General features: G+C 41.5%; 1 protein-coding gene across 2 annotated transcripts in view; it reads right to left on the reverse strand.

Annotated features, from left to right (window-relative positions):
- The window catches only part of NEBL (nebulette), a 376,594-nt gene that overhangs the window by 204,536 nt on the left and 152,212 nt on the right, over positions 1 to 19,846 (reverse strand). The gene's annotated exons all lie outside the window — the stretch shown is intronic.

A 19,846-nucleotide genomic window follows, 5' to 3' on the forward strand; every position in this document is an offset into this window, starting at 1 on the left:
AAGAAAGTATTCTGCTGCTTTCAGGTAGAATGTCCTATAAATATTACCTACCTGTTCTATTGTGTCATTTAAAGCTTGTATTTCCTTATTTTTTTATAAAAAGGGAGTGGAGAGCTAGCTCTCTGTCCACCACGTGAAGACACGTTGAGAAGACGACCGTCTATGAACCAGGAAGCATGTGCTCTCCAGACACACCATCTGCCAGCAGCTTGATCTTAGACATCCTGGCCTCCATAACTACAAGAAACCGACATGTGCTCTGTAAGCCACCCGTCCTGTGCTATCGGTTATAGCAGCCCAAACGACAAGACACCAGTCTTCAAGCCAAAGAAAACTCAGAGTACTGAGTCTAGGTAGATAAAGAATTTATACAAATTAAAGTGACTCACCAAATCGAGCTCAGCCAGCCCAAAGAATGACAGTTTTCTTCCTGTCTCACTCCCAGGGTGACTTGCTCACTAATCTCTGGCTTGTTTTACTCTGTCAGTGCATAATCCTCCTGCAGGTTACTCATCTCCTCTCTGGTGTTCTAATTACCAGTCTGACTGCTCCATCCTCTTCACATTCTGCTGGACTTCTTCAAACAGCTTTCTCTTCTTCCCCCATTCCACGCTCCCTGCCACACACCTGGGTGCTATAGTTGGCACATCTGAAGCATGCTGTCCAGCAAATACACGCTGCTCCATACAACAAATTAGCATCCTAACACAGTCTTACACGTGACAGCTTTTCCCAAGAGGGACACAGGGGCTATAAATTAACATCCAAGGCATATAGAGGGATGTGGGATATTTCCTCACAGGTTCATTTAACAATTTTCTCTGAAGCCAATGAAATGTTCTAGAATTCATTCCATTACTAAGTGGGGAATTGAATCTCTGACTTAATGAAGAGTTTAGATAACAGATTTTTAAAGGTAGATTCAAGATTGCCAAGCCCTAATGTAAATCAAACAATGCTACCTAGCTTAGTGAAAAACAAGAATGTTAAAGTAAGTAGAATTGTACATAAATAGATATTTCCAAAGTTTTGAGAATTTTTTTAATTTAGTGTTACAAACGCTGCCATGTTGTGAAACTAATAAAGCAATTTAATCAAATTGATATCACAAATTTTGAGGAAGTAGAATTTAAATCAATGAGATTTTGATGTAAAAATTTTTTTACTTGATATCTGACTTTCTGGGATATTTTGTAGAAAGTACCCAGTTGAGAAACATGTATCTATAAGGTCAGAGGTTCTTTGCAGTTTTACTTTATATTAATGATCACTTTATTAAAAAACTGGAAAACTACATTTATTTTCACCTTTTAAAAATTACTATACTAATCAATAGTAATAAAGGTTGGTTTTAAAACAGTACAGATTTATATAGACTTTTTTCAAGCTTTATGACTGTGTGGTATCTTCTGAACAACCTACCTAAGTTTCGGTATTTTTCCACATTGTAAGTCTTGCTTTCCTAAGGAAGAAGCTATAAATTCACTTCCTCAGGCTCCCGTGCAGCTAGGATACAGGCTTGCAATCTAGGCACCACCAACCAGACATACCCATAAGAGCCTTTGATGAAGAAAAGAACTTGAGGAAGCAGAATCTTCTTTCTGAAAGGGTGATGACAAAGGTTCCCAGGCTCAGGGCAGCAGGGAAATTAGTAGCAGAGGTTTGGGGGTCCAGTAGCCCATGAAGGGGAGAAGGCAATGGCACCCCACTCCAGTACTCTTGCCTGGAAAATCCCATGGACCGAGGAGCCTGGTGGGCCGCAGTCCATGGGGTCACTAAGAGTCAGACACAACTCAGCGACTTCACTTTCACTTTTCACTTTCATGAATTGGAGAAGGAAATGGCAACCCACTCCAGTGTTCTTGCCTGGAGAATCCCAGGGACGGGGGAGCCTGGTGGGCTGCCGTCTATTGGGTCGCACAGAGTCGGACACGACTGAAGCAACTTAGCAGCAGCAGCCCATGAAGGCAGCAGAAGCTGTGAGGTCGCATCACCAGACATACCAGGGTCCCTGCTGACACTGTCGTGGTTCACTCTGGGAGCACTGACCCTGCCAGCTTAGTCTCCGGGCCTCTCTGTCCTGTCCTCACCATCTTTGAACTACCTAATATGGTCTACTAAGCTTATTGTCTCCCTAAACTATAATGAAATTAATCACATGTAACTAAAAATTCTTTTACAGCAAAATTTTTGAGTTTTTTAAATTTCCTCTTTAAAGCCATCAAAAAGCCAACATAAAGCTTTAAAATATGTAAAGTCCCCCAATACATAATTAACTAGGAGTGTTAATTAGATTAACATATAAGCTTCCCTGGTGGCTCAGATAGTAAAGAAACTGCCTGCAATGCAGGAGACCCAGGTTCGATCCCTGGGTCCTAAAGAGGTCCTGGAGAAGGGAATGGCTATACACTCTAGTATTCTTGCCTGGGAAATCCCATGGACAGAGGAGCCAGCAGGCTACAACTCATGGGGTCACAAAGAGCTGGACACAAGTGAGCAACTAACACTTTATACTCATGCAACCTCTGGTCATGAAATCTAACCAGCAAAGGACATCACTGCATGGTAGCCAAAGGACACCACTAAATCATGGATGATGTTAACCCACACCCTATAAAGGGTGTGAAAATGAGAATCTTAACGTAAAAGGAGCTTGTTAACCCAAATGAAATTCTTACAAAGGCAGGGATTTATTTTTTAGTATGCACATCTATCAGCTGTCTCCAAAATTATGGTTCATAATGAACTTGCCTGAAAGTCAGTGGCTTACAATCCTAAGCATTTATTTTTCTTGCTCACAGGTCTTCATGTCTCAATCTGCTTGGCTCCAGGGGGTGTTGCTTCGGTTCCATGTGCCCCATGATCCCCTTAGGCCAGCAGCCATCCAGAACACATTCTTCTCCAGTGGATGCAGGAGCACCACAGGCCATACCAACCACAGAAGCACATCTAAGATCTCTTCGGGCCTCATGTCTGCTTAAGTACACGGACATGCCCAACATCAATGGGGCAATGGTACCTCCTCAAATGGAAGCCCCTACAAAATCACATGGAAAGGTGTAGGCATACAATTGTAAAAGGGAGAGGTGAAGGATGGAAGAAAACACTGCAATTAACTGCTGAAGTCATCCACTCCCTACTCCAAGGCACTGCCACCCTCATTAGCTCTCTAAGGAGCAAACTATATTCGCTTATCATGGTTTACCAGGCTTCAGTGTCACATCACTCACTCACTGCCCTCACTGTGGCCAAAAGCAATGCACATTATGCGTAAAGACTGGGCCAGCACATTGTCATATTAAACAATACCCACGGAAACAACTGCACCCATCTCACAACAGAATCGTCTCCCAGCAAACACAATAAATATTACATATCTCCAATTACCAAACCTCAGAAGGCAAAGTGATTCTTCTCGTACGGTAATTTAAACTGTCTTTCAGCCCAGCCAGTTAAATCATGTTTTCTCACATTTTGAACTGTGCTGACCTAAATGGAATATACTTTGTCACTGAGTCATTTATTTGATGTCATACCTAATTGCTCTCTTTAGTTCTTCCATGTGCAGTCAATTTATCAGACAAAATGTATTTGAACTTGAAACTGACTCCATGCAAGAGGAGCTAGAGGCAAAGTATGGCTAACACATCTGCAGAGGGATCTTTCACTGAACTTAATCCACAAGATCCAAAAAGAGTAATTGCATCTTTAATATGCATTAATTAAAGCGCCGACAATCACTGTGGTAATTAATAGGAAGATGATCAAGCATAACTAATTCAGGGTCTTTTTAAAATATTTATTTATTTATTATTTATTTTGTCTGTGTCAGGTCTTAGTGGAGGCACGTAGGATCCTGATCTTCATGGCACTCAGGATCTTTAAGTGCAGCATGTGAACTCTTTGTTGCAGCACGTGGGATCTAGGTCACTGACCAGGGATCAAACCTGCAGCCCCTGAATTAGGAGCGAGGAATCTGAGCTACTGGGCCACCAAGGAAGTCCCTAATTCAGTGGCTTTTTGCCTTCAAAATTCAGACTACAAGATAATCAGTTTCACTGCTCATAATCTACGAAGCCAAACTCGTAGTAGTAATTAGCAAGTGGTGCTTTATTACAAACACTTCTCCTAAAGCCAAGCACCCACACTCATCTTGGGTTGGAAAAACTTGAGGGTGCTGGAAAGCCCTCACCTTTGAAACAAAGGCTGAAAGTCAGGGAAATGCAAAAGGAAAACGTTCCTGAAAAGAAATGGTTATTCCCTTCCGAAAAATGCTCAGCACCTCCCAGTGACGAAAGAGGAGCCCTGGGCTGACCAGCCTGCAGCACAGATATCAGAGGAAATGATGTTTATAGTCCCCAGGGGTGCGGAAAGCACCGCCTTCTTGAGAAGGAAACATATTAGTAATTGCGTCAGATGTGAAGGTGGCTGCTTGACCATCCTGCCAGCGAGACAAAAGGAGCAGGACAGTCACCGTCGTTTCGGTGCAAGGTTAAAGCTGCCACACAGAAGCAAAAGGGACCCTCAGCTCAGGCAAGGCCTGCAAAGTGAAGATTCTCGAGTTCAGTGCAATTACGAAGGGACTCGAAGCAGCACCGCATTGCTGAGGAATACCAATGAGTAGCGCTATGGTAACCGAGGAGACAAATCTATCAGGAAGATAAATAGGAAGATGCCGAGGAAACGAAATGAATTCCCAAGTTTCCTGTTCTATATTTTTGTAAACTGTTGCTAATAACCTCTACCTATCAAAACATCCTTGAATTCTTTTTTAATTTCCACAACCTACTTTTATGGTTTATTCTTGAGCCATTTTCACACATTCTAAAGCTGACACAGCTGTTCGGGAGCTATCTCTGCAAATGCTGCTCGGTTTGAAAATAATTATCTCTGAGTAGATAAGGCTAGCTATGAGCTAGATGCTGTGCGCAGCAATTCTTCCTGCTGTCTCAACCCACTTACTCTTTGTGGTACTAATTCTTTTTCCTTTACAGTATATCAAACACACACACAAATACATATACACACTTCCATTTTTAATCTTAAGAAGGAAGCACTCCCCTTTCCACAGCCAGCTTCCTCTACACCACTAATCCCTGCCAGCAGGCTTGGACCACAGCTCCCTCTGGCTCATAACCTAGCCAAATCTAACATGGCATCCATGGGCCATTCACACTTATCATGAGCCTTGGGAGTTTGAGATTTTTAGAGGAGTCTTTCCATGGAACAATGCAAAATCAGTTCATGTACCACTGAACTGCATCATCATGGCCCAGAGCTTTAGATTAGGTAATACCAAGCCATTTAAGGTATTTCCTTCCTATAGGAGTCTGTTGTTGTTCAGTCGTTAAGTTGTATCTGACTCTCTGTGATTCCATGGACTACAGCATGCCAGGCTTCCCTGTCCTTCACTATCTCCCAGAGTTTGCTCAAACTCATGTCCATTGATTCTGTGATGCCATCCTACCATCTCATCCTCCTTTCTCCCTTTTCCCCCCTGCCCTCAATCTTTCCCAGCATCAGGGTCTTTTCCAATGAGTTGGCTCTTCCCATCAGATGGTCAAAGTACTAGAGCTTTAACTTTAGCATCAGTCCTTCCAATGAATATTCAGGATTGATTTACTTTAGGATTGACTGGTTGGATCTCCTTGTAGTCCAAGGGACTCTCAAGAGTCTTCTCCAACACCACAGTTCAAAAGCATCGATTTTTCAGCGCTCAGCCTTCTTTATGGTCCAACTCTCACATCCGTACATGACTACTGGAAAAACCAAAGCCTTGACTATACAGACATTTGTCAGCAAAGTGATGTGTCTGCTTTTGAATATGATGTCTAGGTCTTTCATAGCTTTTCTTCCAAGGAGCAAGCATCTTTTAATTTCATGGCAGCAGTCTCTGTCTGCAGTGATTTTGGAGCCCAAGAAAATAAAATCTTTAACTGTTTCCACTGTTTCCCCATCTATTTGCCATGAAGTGATGGGACTGGATGCCATGATCTTTGTTTTCTGAATGTTGAGTTTTAAGTCAGCTTTTTCACCCTCCTCTTTCACCTTCATCAAGAGGCTCTTTAGTTCCTCTTCACTTTCTGTCATTAGGGTAACCTCATATCTGAGGTTATTGATATTTCTCCCCACAGTCCTGATTCCAGCTTGTGATTCATCCAGCCTGGCATTTCGCATGATGCACTCTTCATATAAGCTAAATAAGCAAGGTGACAATATATAGCCTTGTCATACTCCTTTCCCAATTTGGAACCAGTCCATTTTTCCATGTCTGGTTCTAACTGTTGCTTCTTGACCTGCATACAGTTCTCTCAGGAGGCAGGTGAGGCCATCTGGTGCTCCCATCACTTTAAGAATTTTTCAGTTTGTTGTGATCCACACAGTCAAGGGTTTAGTCAAAAAAGCAGTGGTCAATGAAGGAGAAGTAGATGTTTTTCTGGAGTTCTCTTGCTTTTTCTATGATCCAACAGATGTTGGCAATTTCATCTCTGGTTCCTCTGCCTTTTGTAAATCCAGCTTGTACATCTGGAAGTTCTTGGTTCACATATTGTTGAAGTCCAGCTTGAAGGATTTTGAGCATTACCTTGCTAACATGTGAAATGAGTACCATTGTACAGTAGCCTGAACATTCTTTGGCATTGCCTTTCTTTGGGATTGGAATGAAAACTGATCTTTTCCAGTCCTGTGGCCACTGCTGAGTTTTCCAAATTTGCTGACATATTGAGTGCAGCACTTTAACAGCATCACCTTTTAGGATCTGAAATAACACAGCTGGAATTCCATCACCTCCACTAGCTTTGTTTGTAGTGATGCTTCCTAAGGCCCACTTGACTTCACACTCCAGGATGTATGGCTCCAGGTGAGTGACCCACACCATCATGGTTATCTGGGTCATTAAGACCTTTTTTGTATAGTTGTTCTGTGTATTCTTGCCACCTTTTCTTAATATCTTCTGCTTCTGTTAGGTCCTTGCTGTTTCTGTCCTTTATTGTGCCCATCTTTGCATGAAATGTTCCCTTGGTATCTCCAATTTTCTTGAAGAGGTCTCTAGTCTTTCCTATTCTCTTATTTTCCTCTATTTGTTTGCACGGTTCACTTAAGAAGTCTATCTTATCCCTCCTTGCTATTCTCTGGAACTCTGCATTCTGTTGGGTATATCTTTCTCTTTTTCCTCTTTCACTTTTCTTTTCTCAGCTATTTGTAAGGCCTCCTCAGACAACCACTTTGGCTTCTTGCATTTCTTTTTCTTCGGGATGGCTTTTGTCACTGCCTCCTGTACAATGTTATGAACCTCTGTCCATAGTTGTTCAGGCACTCTGTCTACCAGATCTAATGCATTGAATCTATTTGTCACTTCCACTGTATAATCCTAAGGAATTGATTTGGGTCATGCCTGAATAGTCTAGTGGTTTTCCCTACTTTCTCCAATGTAAGCCTGAATTTTGCAATAAAGAGCTCATGATCTGAGCCACAGTCAGCTCCAGGTCTTGTTTTTGCTAACTGTATAGTGTGTCTCCATCTGTATAGCAGTCTGCTTTACAGCAAATACACAAAAACTGCTATATCTTCTCACGAAACCGAGATCCATCATTCAGAATTCCTTTCGGCATGAACAGACTTTGATTTGTTCAACAAAACACTATGATTTTTCAACCTTGTTTTTGGTTTAAGTCATTGAATACATAAGAATAAGCTGACGTGCCTTAATCATATTTAATAGCTTATGATCTGTCAAAGGTTTTTATGGATTAAAAAAATTACTTGTTTTACAGTAAGTCACCTATATACACACCTTCAAGTTGTGAGCTTTCAAAGATGCACCATGCGTTCACACATCCAGTCACATACGTTAGCTCATGTATCTGATGTGCATTGTCATGCGCCTGCCTCCTCGGCAAGTGGCTGTGCTCGTGTGTACTTTACACAGCACGGTACTGTTGCTGCGCAACAGGAGGAGCTTACTAATGAAGATGATGGAACTGGAGGCCCGGAGAAAGGAGGGAGAGAGATAAGAGGAAGAAGTAGCTGAAGAACTGAGGAGATTCACAATGCAGGAAGTGGCAAGGGGGTTTTCTTTATCTGAGGATGCACTGTTAGGTTTTGAAGTACAGAACGTGAACACAGAATGGTATCTGAAGGCTGCAGCAGCCATTCAGAACACAATCCAGGGCTACTGAGTCATCTTTGACAAGAAAGAAAGAGCTACTCCCCAGTCATCACTGAATCATCTTTTCAAGAGGGTTGATAGAATCGAATCCAGCAATGAACCAGAACCTGTGCCCTCTATACCAAGCATGAGTGAAATTGCAGCTTGCCCCCCATCTCCTGTGGCTGACAATCCTTCAGCTCTACCATCTTCCACCTTCCCTCCCTCCTCCTGTCGGTAACCCTTCTTGACTCTTCACTCGATGCCAGCCCCTGTATGCCAGCTGTTGTGCTGAACCATTGTACTTTCCAAGGTACTGTACTGTAAGATTAAACATGTTTTATTTTGAGTGCTTGTTTTTTTTGTATTACTTGTGTATAAAGTATTACAAACCTATTACAATACAGTACTATATAGTCGACTGTGTGAGTTGGTACGTAGGCTAACTTTGTTGGACTTAACAAATAAACTGGACTACAAAAATGCACTCTCAGAATGAAACTTGTTCATATATAGGGGACTTATTGCATTTTATTTCTTTTTACTGCCTTCTTAAAATTCCACTAATTCAACAACTCATCAAAAAGTAGGTGAGTCGACACTCCTTTATTGAAAGGGACAATCCAGGTCATGAGAAGTAACTGATTGATTTAACTTTTCTCTAATAATCTCTCCTGAGACTATCATTAGTCTCTAAACTCTCAAATTACTGCTGCTCTTTGGATATTTTCCATAAACTAATAGATTATTTAACCATCCATGATAAATTATTTAATAAGTAATTTCACTATTTTTCATAAATCAGGATTTCACTAAGTTTTAAAATGATGAACAAGTAGTTCCTTTGTCCCCTTTTTTCTTTTTGAGCTTTGCAAGTAACACCTAAACAGGAACACCTAAACATGCCCTAGACCATCTCCATAATCTGGTTCTCCTTCTTTGTTTTAACCCCCTCTACCCTGTCCAGCCCCATGGGACTTCCTGTTCTTCAGACACACATCATCACATCATCCTGTACGATCCTTTCAACATCCATGTGTGTGGTTACCACAACTACACTTAGGAGAAACAAACTCAAAAATTAAAATACTTCCCAAAGCCACATACCTAGCAGAAAATGTAAGTATTTTCACCCAGACCTGAATCCATGCTCTTTCATTCCACCTTACAGGCTCCCTGCAAGTTTCAGGAGTGAGTTTTCTTGAGGAGGTGAAGACAATGAACAGGATTTGGGGATGTTACCTCCAGAATGCCTGTCTTGCTCGCAAGCCCGATCTCACTTTCAAAATTAAGGAAAACAGCTGTCATTTTCAAAAGTGATCAGTATCACCCTACGTACAGTGAAGTGAAATATGTAGTATCCCGGACAAAGCAACTCTTGTTAATGTTTGCTAGGTGCCTGCTATGTGCCAAGACCTGTATAGGGCCTGCTTGCAGAATATTTTATTGCTAACCTCATGCTAACCTTTGAAGAGAGAGAGAAAAATCACCTTTTTAAAATGAAGTAGATAAGAGTGTAAGAAAACTGTCCAAGATCACAGTGTTAAGTGATGGAAAGAGGTTGAAACCCAAGTTTGAAAGTGAAAGTTTTAGTCGCTCAGTCATGTCCGACTCTGTGCAACCTCACGGACTGTCCCAGACCGCCAGGCTCCCTTGTCCATGGAATTCTCCAGGCAAGAATACTGGAGTGGGTTGCCATTTCCTTCTCCAGGGGATCTTCCCAACCCAGGGATCAAACCCAGGTCTCCTGCATTGCAGGCGGAGTCTTTACCACCTGAGCCACCAGGGAAGCCCCCTTCACTTTCACTACTTTAAATTACTCCAAAACCCTTATTCTTTCCTTCACATTCCACTTGCTCTTGGGGGTTAGACTGTCTAGTGGTCAGCTTTCTAGCCAAGCTATTAAACTACATAAGGTACCTTCTTAAAAATGCCATAGATCACCTAAAACCACCCCCAAATTACCCAAAGTTTCACAGGGTCATTTTTTATATATCACTTAATGTCAATACTAATGGCAAAGCTAAAGAAATTTAAAGAGCAGTTATCCTGCTTTTTAAAGATTTAAAGAATCTTTAAAGAATTTAAAGAATCAGAATCAACACTGATTCAATATTGAGGTTCTTCTCAGCTCTCTCTCTCTAAACCTCAAAACACATTTTGAAATGTGTGTGTAATCAATCAACATCTTGGCCACTTCACAAATGTTCAAACTAGATAACAATTTGTTATGTGTAACTATAACAACACTTGTGTAACTTATCAATGTTTTCTTTTCAAAAATCAGTCCTTCTACACTGCAACTGCATGTGGTTTTAGAAAGCTTCCATCATTAATAATTGGCTTTCTCCTTAATGTCCGTTTCATCCATCCGTATGGAAGTCAGTTCCCCTTAAAGAATCGCCAAACTCGTCAAGGCAGTGCTAATCCTGAACTCACTCACTCTCAATCCTGTATTCATTCAAATGTTATGGTGTGGGGTTACAGAGGCAAAGGGCCCCGGGCAATCTACCCCTGACCACAGGCCTGACAACAGTTCCAGCTACTCAAGGGCCTCAGTCACACTGGACTCTCTCTCTCCCAGTAGCACCACCAAGAGGGTACAGCATAGGGAGGTAAGTGGCCACAGTCTCCATCAGACAACCCCCCACCAAGAACACTGGATTGGGTTGCCATTTCCTTCTCCAGGGGATCTTCCCAACCCAGGGATCAAACCCAGGTTTGATCAAACACCAAGTCAACACTCAATCTCAGTAAAAGCAGCAACTTGTTATATGAACACAGCATCCAGCCACGTGACCTAAGGGCCTCTCCCCCACTTCCAACTGGTTTGCTCATTGAAAGGTCCTCCCAAAGAAACTCTAAAGCCCAATACCTTCTGCCCTCACATACAACAGTCTTCATTCTGAGCCTCCTTCAAAGTTTGCTCTTCTGTCCTTTCCCTTACTTTGATGATCTGATTATCACGCACTTTCATTACAGCACACATTTCCTAACGTGGCTCCCTCCTTCAGATCTCTCCCCATCCAATTCACTTTGCTGCCTGACTAACCCTGCTGCAATGTCATGTTCGGCAAACCACTCCCCTGCCCCGAGAACTGGTAGGTCCCCTGCTTGATGATACAGCCCAGACTCCTCAGCATACTATTCAAGTGCTTTACACCCAGACTTCCTCTTCTGTATCTTCTGTGAGGTTCCCGGGTCCGCTGATGATCAGTAAACACATCTGTCACAGTCCCAGCTTCACCCACAGTTTACTGGGCCCTGCTGTTTCTCCCACCACCTGTCAAAATCCTGTCCTCCATTAAAGCACTTCCTCCTCTCAAAAGCCATGCTTCCTTTCTGATTATACCCATAAATATCCTCTAAAGTATTTTCCATTGAAAGTGATCTTTAATCCTCTTTGGCACCAGCAGAGCACAGGCTGAAGCTCATACAGGCGTGCAGGTGTGCACATAGGACGTGCCTAGTGAACCCTGGCCAACCCACGGCAGTGACCTGGCCCCTCTCGGAACATCCCCTGCTGACTCTACTCTGTAGGCACTGAGCTGGGGGAGCTTCTCTCCTCAGAGCCGAGCAAAGTCGGAAACCAAAACTTCAGAGCTCCTGGAAGCAGCACCATAGCAGCCATGGAGTAAATGAGTGCTCTGGGTTGCTGAGTTGTCTCAGAAGAGAAAGACAAAGGATATGACAAAATGGAAAACACCTTTGTCAACAAAAATTAGCTCCTGAAGAACTCAACGAGTAGCCACCAATGACCCAGCACACTGTGGATGAATGTGTTTAACCAGTTTCTTGCCATTATTTGGTGAAATATAGCTAACTGAAACTCAGATTTCTAATATAACAGTATTTTCTGTGATCAAGCCTAATAAAAAAAATGTCTTTGAACTGTGACTAATTTACTCTTCTTTCATCAGTTTCATAATAAATTAAGTGGCAATACTCTGATCAGTTGAAGTATAGAAATAAAAAGTTTAAAAATTAGATGCATGAGGTATGAACCTATATAATAGATGAGAATTTAAAACTCAGTAAGCTGAAATTTGAGAACTACTCTGATAAGCTAAAACATGAGAACATTTAGTCAACACAAATTAAACAAAATATCAGAGCTGTTAAAATAATAACTGGCTAAAATCACTGACATGTAAACAAAAAGTTATTGCATAATCTAAACAATTAAAAGTATTTAATAGCTCCAGGAACAATATAAATCAAATTGAGTGTCAAAATAACCACAAAAGTAAATAAAATGAAACCATAAGACATTTATCAGAACTTACAACTTTAAAATCCAAATATAAAAATTTTACCTCATGAAGAAAAAACTTGGAGAATTTTAAACCTAAAATGGCAGGGCATTGCAATGATATGGCATTGAAAGCACAGAACTGTCATTCATGAGTGGCCACACTGAGAAAGCCTGGCCTGGTAAGGAACAGCTTGGGGTTTGGAGTCAGAAAGACGTAAGGCCGACTGCTGACAAGGGCTCCAGCTAGCTGTGTGACTCCAGGTGGTTCACTCAACCTCTCTGAGGCACAGCTTCCATACCTACAGCATGAGAATGAGCATGCTTACCTAAGGAAGTTATCATGAAGACTTAATGACTCACTCTACAAAACGCATCCTAATCCCTCACTAAATAATGTCTCATGTTGTCTCCACTCACTCATTCATTCATCTAGAATCTGTGGGGAAAACAAAGACGAGATCTCTATCCTTGCTGGAGCTCTTACAACACGGGCATTTGGAAACCACAGGCTCTGACTGCTACAAGAATTGTGCAGGTGAAAGAGAGCAGGAGGAACAGTAGAATTAATAGAAATGTTATATCTATGTCTCATCCCTAATATCAGAATAAACAAATAGATAACACAGCAGATGGCTGTGAGGAAAAAAGAGGAATCACAATAAAGCACACAGCAATAATACTCTCTCTCTGCATACTACATTCCAAATCCAACTGGCTTTGCTTCTAGCACTCTGCAACATGTTGACTCGGATACCCTGTAAAAGCCACAGTCTGATTCTGTAATTGGCCCCAATTAAGTCACTTAATTCAATCACCTCCTTATCCATTAAGTGAGTCCTATCTGTCCGGTACATAGATAAGGAGAACAGCAGCAAAGGTGAGGTGGCAGGATGACTATGAGGGGACCCAGGAGTTGGTCACACTCTCGACACGGTCCGGAGGCTGACAGCAAGGCAAGGTCAGTGTCTGGAACCAGTGATCACGCTGGATATTCAGGTCAGATAAGGCCCGGGGTCAGAGCCAAATAAAGAAGCCCAAGCAAACAGTATTTCTCTTTCCCAGGCTGTTGTTTGAGCTGCTTATTCCCATCTGCAGTTCCCAACCCTAGGCCTGCTATTAACCATACAGAAGCCATGGAGAAGTCTAGGTGTGTGGGGGCAAGAAATGGGGGAGGAGGTGCCGCTCTGAGTGAATACTTCTGCAATTTATTTCAAGAATCATCGATTGACTGCCTGATGTGTACCGGAGCCTTGAAATCAAAATAAGAACTATCAGTGATGCCGTGCACTCCTACCCACAGAAGAAATACACACCGAACGATTATACGTCCAGGATTTATACACCCTGGATTTGAAAAGCTCACGTGTTTTGCTTGCACTCATTCAGAGAAACGTCTTAAGCAATGAGGGAGCACGGTTCCGTGTTCTCTTACGGCCTCTGCTTTAACTGCCTCTGAGGCCATTAAGCTTTCACATTTATTCAAACATAAACACGAACATTTCCCCTTCGATGTCTTTTTTTTCCCTCCCATAATAATCTGTACTCTAATTCAAAGAAATGCAATTTCATCGTTGGTTCACCAGGCTGATGTTTGAGAAAAGATCGTGTGATGCAGACCATAATGACTAAGGAATAGAATGAAGGCTCCATGGGCAGATGACTTCAAGCAATACTGTCATTTACTATGAAGTGCTTCCTTCCCTGATGAAAGGTTGGGGGAAATTAAGCTCTAACTGCAGCCATGAATTGTTATATGCTGGATGTCAACTGTCACCATCCTCGTGAATGGTGAATCTCTTAACTCAGAAAAGACTCTGGCTACTAGGCAGAGGGGGCTGAGGAGGGCTGTGGCCATCACGACGGAGTTATTCAATATTATTGCTCTGCTGGGAAGTGCCAGTTTTACCCCAGCGCTATCCATATGAACAGCCACACAGGGTTCATACGAGCCACAGCTGAAGCAGGTGGTTTAACTGAGTGCCTGGATGCTGCATGGTAAGAAGATTTTGGTTTGACTCATGTCCTCAGTCAAAAGTGACTCTTCCTGGCCAAAGACAGCCTGTCACCCTCCCTGTCTACGAACAATTGCAGGACGCTGACCTCCTGCAAACAACAGAAAAGGGACAAGCCATTCCTGGATAAACAAGCAACTCACAGGTCAGCATTTGCAAAAGAGGGAGTGAAACAGCTGCCAGAAAAAAATTAAGCAGATTTAGAATCTGTTTAACTCTAAACTCTAAACATTTGGAGATGGAAGGGTCAAACACTTACTGCAAACAGGGGAAAAAAAGCCCTTGAAACAAGAAAGTCCTATCCCAGAATGTATCTAAGTAAGCAAAAGCTTCATATGGACACCAGAGCACAAATCTCCAGTCCTTCAGGATGCTCTGCCTCTTGGGAGATGGACAAAGATCTGGAAGGGATGCCCTAAAGGGAAAGCCAAGTGCAAAGAAGAAACTTACAATCCCCTCAATATTAGTGTTAGTCACTCAGTCGTGGATGACTCTTTACTACCCTGTAGGCTCCTCTGTCCATAGCATTCTCCAGGCAAGAATACTGCAGTGGTTATCCATTCCCTTCTCCAGGGGATCATCCTGACCCAGGGATCGACCCAGGTACGCGGGTCTCCTGCACTGCAGGCAGATTCTAATCCCCTGGTGGGATTACCTAGTTAATCACCTACTCTGTCCCTATCATTCCATAGTGAAACTCTTTTCTCTCTCACTCTTTCATGAGTATACAGTGGAGTTTTCCAGAAGTTATATGATCTCACAAAAAAGATTAAAGGAAGAAACAATATGAGAATACAGCTGCCTATTATAAAGCCAGACAATAAGATTGGCAAATATGTAAAATAATGTCACTCTTTTCACTACCATTTTTTAAATAAAAATGTTACTTACGTTTAAAAAAAGCAAGTGATCAGATGGTCATGGGTGTCCCTGTTGGAAGCCAAAGGTAGAAGACAAGCTTGGGAAGAACAGAGGAGGGGTGAAGAGCCTACAAAGCATCCCCTTATTAGCTTCCATGGATCCCACTTTCTCTCCAGAAAGTCATGGGCAAGATGGCAAAAAGATGAAGGTTGTCAGGAGAAAGCAAGGGTAAAGTCAGACCTGGACACCAGGGCTAGCTAGCTGAGCAAAAGCTGACACTGCCTGCCCACCACATTGCATGGGGAGAAGCAGGACTTGGCACCGGAGGACACCTCGCATGGGTGGAGTAGGCACCTGTGTCAACAAACACTCCACGGAACAGGCTCAGAGCAAGCGGGAGCCCAAGAACCTGCAAAGTGAGACCCAGACGAAAGATTTTTCCTACCCAAAGGTTTTCCAAGCTGCAAGGTGGACATAATTTCATGGTCTACCAGAATAAATGATTTGCAGCATACTATACAGCATTATCATAGATACTCCAGGGAAATAAAAGCCCAGGGAAAATGATACGACCATTGGTAAAGCCCTCTCATCAGTAATTAGGAGGTGACTAACAGCACTCCACAGCTTAATGTTCCTTGACAGCTCAAGACACTTTCAACCCTAAGTCTTTTATTTTTCTTTTTAATCATCATATACTTTGTTTTCCAGTAGAAAATATGAACTGGTTTCCTTGCTCTGTTAGACAGCAATTTGATGTATCCATTCTCCCATACCCACTACAGCAAATATCCAAACAGGTCCTAACAACTATTTTTCACATATGGATTGATCCAAAAACACACACAAGAGAAAAAATAATGGCAGTTTTTTTTTTCTTTGTAGGTAGTAATCAAGGTGATTTGTTTGGTTAGTTGGGTTTTTCTAAACAATTATTTTCTTATCCAGAGGAAAAAGGTACTAGCTCAGTGTAAATGTCAACTTCTAAAAAGAAGTATGTACCTTTTAGACAAGAGGAAAATAGTTCTGATGTGGGAAGGAGGGAGGGTTTTTTTTATGTTAATGAAACATTGTTCTTTTAAATGGCAATTGACAATACTCTTACTAACATCAGTCATAAAAAATTATTCACAAATAATTGTAGCAGAGCTTTGTGTCCCAGGCAGGAAAAAATGTCTCACAGAACTACAGATGACTTTGTAAGATAAACACCAGAATTTGTCATCTGGTACTTATTCACCACCTACTGAATGAAAGCCTACAAAGTTATTCTAAACTGTAGAATATTTCCATGTGAAAGATCCATTCAATGATATTTGTAGTCTCATAAATGAATTTCTAAAGATCATAAATACGCAGAAAATTTAAAAGTCAATCATCAGGCTTATTCCCCACCACTAGTCAGTGTTTCCCCTCTAGTGTAAAATGTCTCAGATTGATGAGCTTAAGACCTTCACAAATATTTTCACCATATGGCTTTATTTTTTCCAACTTATCTGTAATATCTGATGTCCTCCAATAGTATCTCTAAGTTTTGCTTCCCTGTTTTCCTAGCCACTATCCTGATTCAGCCCCCTCACTTCATCATGCTGAACTTCTTTAATTTCTCCAAGCTTTGAATTTCATAAAATCCCTAGACCATAATTCTTCAACAGTTTTTCCACTACCCTGACTGAGGACACCTCATTTCCTTCTGGAACTTCTCCACCCTCCAGAGCACAGACCCATGACTAACCGCCCAATCCCCTCCAGCTGACGTTTTTTGGACAGAGATACTGTATGGATTATGCTCACCCCTTTCTGCACGTCTTGCTCCTATTCAGCTATATCTCTCTGCCATCTCATGTGTCTGCTCTCCAACAACCCCTCCCCGTTCCACCATCACCTCTTTTAAGTTGGGTTCTCTAGTATTGTTGAAAGAGCCTTTTATTACGGAACCATGTCATAGCATGCACGTTTGAACTACTTTCTGAATTAGATTGTTCTTCAAAGGCAGACACTATGACTCTTCTTTCTGTACCCTTTCTGGTATTTAATACACAGCCCCCAAACCAACTCTACTCAATCGATGATTATTGACTGAGGGATGATGTTATGGGTGTCTAGCATTGACTTGGATTGTATATATCCTGCTGTGGAGATAAAAGGTTCTCAGACAGGGCTTTCTAATCAGAATAGTACTAAGGTCATTGTCTACATGGTACATGAGAAATGCAGGAAAACAGTCACTCAGTTCTGCTTTTTCATAAGAACTAGCCTTTGCTTCCGTTATTTTTTGACATTTCAGATAAAAGCATTGAGGAAGAAACCGGTGTAAAGGGATAAATCTCAGATGTCTGAAAAACACTTTCAGTTTTTGATTGTACTATTAATATGCATAAATAAACCAGAAGCAGCCCAAAGAATCAAGAATTCCAAAAAAATTTACATCATGTGTGCAAATCCTGGTTTTACTCCTGTTGTTACAAACAAAATGCATTGTAACCTGAAATTCTCTCTTATTTGTGTGTATATACTGACCCTAACCCTAACCCTAATTAAAGACATTTGAGTTTGACCATCAGATTTGTTGATTTTTCAAACCATTCTAGTCTTCCTCTACATTCAGAATGAAATCATGTTTGGTAGTGACAATGTTGTCTGAAATTTCTCTTCACAAAACCTCCTTCAAAATTCAGACATCACTAAAGAATAAAAAGAGGAAAATAAAAGGCCATTTTGATATTAGAAAAATTCTTGTTCTTGTAAGAATATCTGCTGAATCAAATACCTAAAAGTCCTAAAAGTGAAGTAAAACATCCCTTCTTCTATCTGTGTTCCCTGGACCTGGGTCCTGAGCAGCGGCGTTACCTTCCAGAAGCCTGGTAGCTGGGCACGACTCCAAGTCAATCCAACAAAGTGGCAGTATGAGAAACCAGGAAACGTGGACCGATTTCTGGGGCAAAAAAACCTAAGCATTCCACAACCAGGTGGGAAAGGAGACCAAGGATATGGGAAACTCTTGGCAAAATTCTGGGAAGAGATACCAGGAGGGCTCATTATTTGCAGCAAAATTTGATGGAACTGGATCCCAACTATTAATGTGTGTAAGAATTATTACACGGGGCTCTTAATAACACTGTGGATTTCTAGACTTTCCTTCTTAGTGAGTCTGGGGCCAGGCCCACAAATGAGTATTTTCAACACACTCACCAGGCAACTGTGATGTGGGAAACCGCAATTTTGAGAGACACTGATCTACAGGAAGCACCTTTCACTTCTTTATCCTCTAAAATCCTTACAGTACTATCCTTTCTAGAGGTCTCTGGGCATTTCTGAGGAAAATAGGGAGAATTAGACAATAGGTCCTTTAATGGAACAAAAGAAGAAAGGTCAAGATTTTATTACTTCAGGGACTTCCCTGGCGGTCCAGTGGTCGAGTCCCCGCTTCAAAGGCTGGGGGGATGGGTTCAACCCCTGACCCAGGGAACTAAGATTCCACATGCCATGTAGCCAAAATAAATAAACAAATAAAATTTTTAATCTACTTTTTAAAAAAAGATCTTACTCCAAATTCTTAGGTCCTTACTAACATGAAAGCAGCACCTGGGCTCTCTATCTCACACCCACAAGCAAACGAGCAGATAAATAGCAGATTGAGGGAAGTTCAAACGCAGCTGCAGTCCCTGCGTTGTACAGACAGGCACGAGCCTCAGTTCTTCGAGTCTCCCCAGCAAAAAGCCGAGTACATGACGTAAAACAGACATCCAACAAACATTTGCTATAGACCAAGTAACTTTAGAGCAGTAAGTTCACCTCTTAAGTCATCAGGGAGATCCCTAGTAACCCCACAAAACTGAACTGAAAATGTCTGGTGTTATCAGCTGTGAAGGAAGTAAAAGAATGAAATGCTAACTACATACAAGCAATTATGTTTCAAAATCACTGTTTTTTTTCCATCCATATATAGCCACCAACAGATATATAATAGAGATAGGTAGATAGATATAACAGAGATAATTGCATAAGAATGCATTAATGCTATCATATACATTTTTTAATTATTTCAACTTTTTTCCCCTTTGTTTGGCTCATCCTGGATAGGTTTCCAGAACAAAGTCTAACACCTTAGTGTATATTAGTTCATATTTTTCTCTCTACATATATAATCTTAATCAGACATATAGAAATACAGACACAGACGCACAGAGGGAGTGTTTTGCAACTGATACACTTTTCTGTATCTATAGTTCTCATTGGGCAATATCATAAGGACATCCCAAATTTGAATGGCTGCATAATATCGTTCGGTCTGGGTTATCCTAATTTATTCTACTACCACTTTGTTGATGGGCTTTCAGTTTCCAGTTTTTTGCTGCCACAAACAATGCAGACCAAGAGATCCTTGCCCATATGCTTTACATGTTGATATTTCTTTTTCTACAGAAGAAATTTCCAGGAGCGGACCTGCTGGATCAAAGAGTATGTATATTTTTAAGGTTTAACAGTTGTTGCCAGACTGCTTTCTTTAAGGAAGTAACATTTCACATTTCCAAAACACTTAATATTTTAATCAAGATAAAATTGTGCTTA

Source organism: Bos indicus, chromosome 13 (genome assembly GCF_029378745.1).
Source record: "Bos indicus isolate NIAB-ARS_2022 breed Sahiwal x Tharparkar chromosome 13, NIAB-ARS_B.indTharparkar_mat_pri_1.0, whole genome shotgun sequence".
Taxonomy (NCBI): Eukaryota; Metazoa; Chordata; class Mammalia; order Artiodactyla; family Bovidae; genus Bos; species Bos indicus.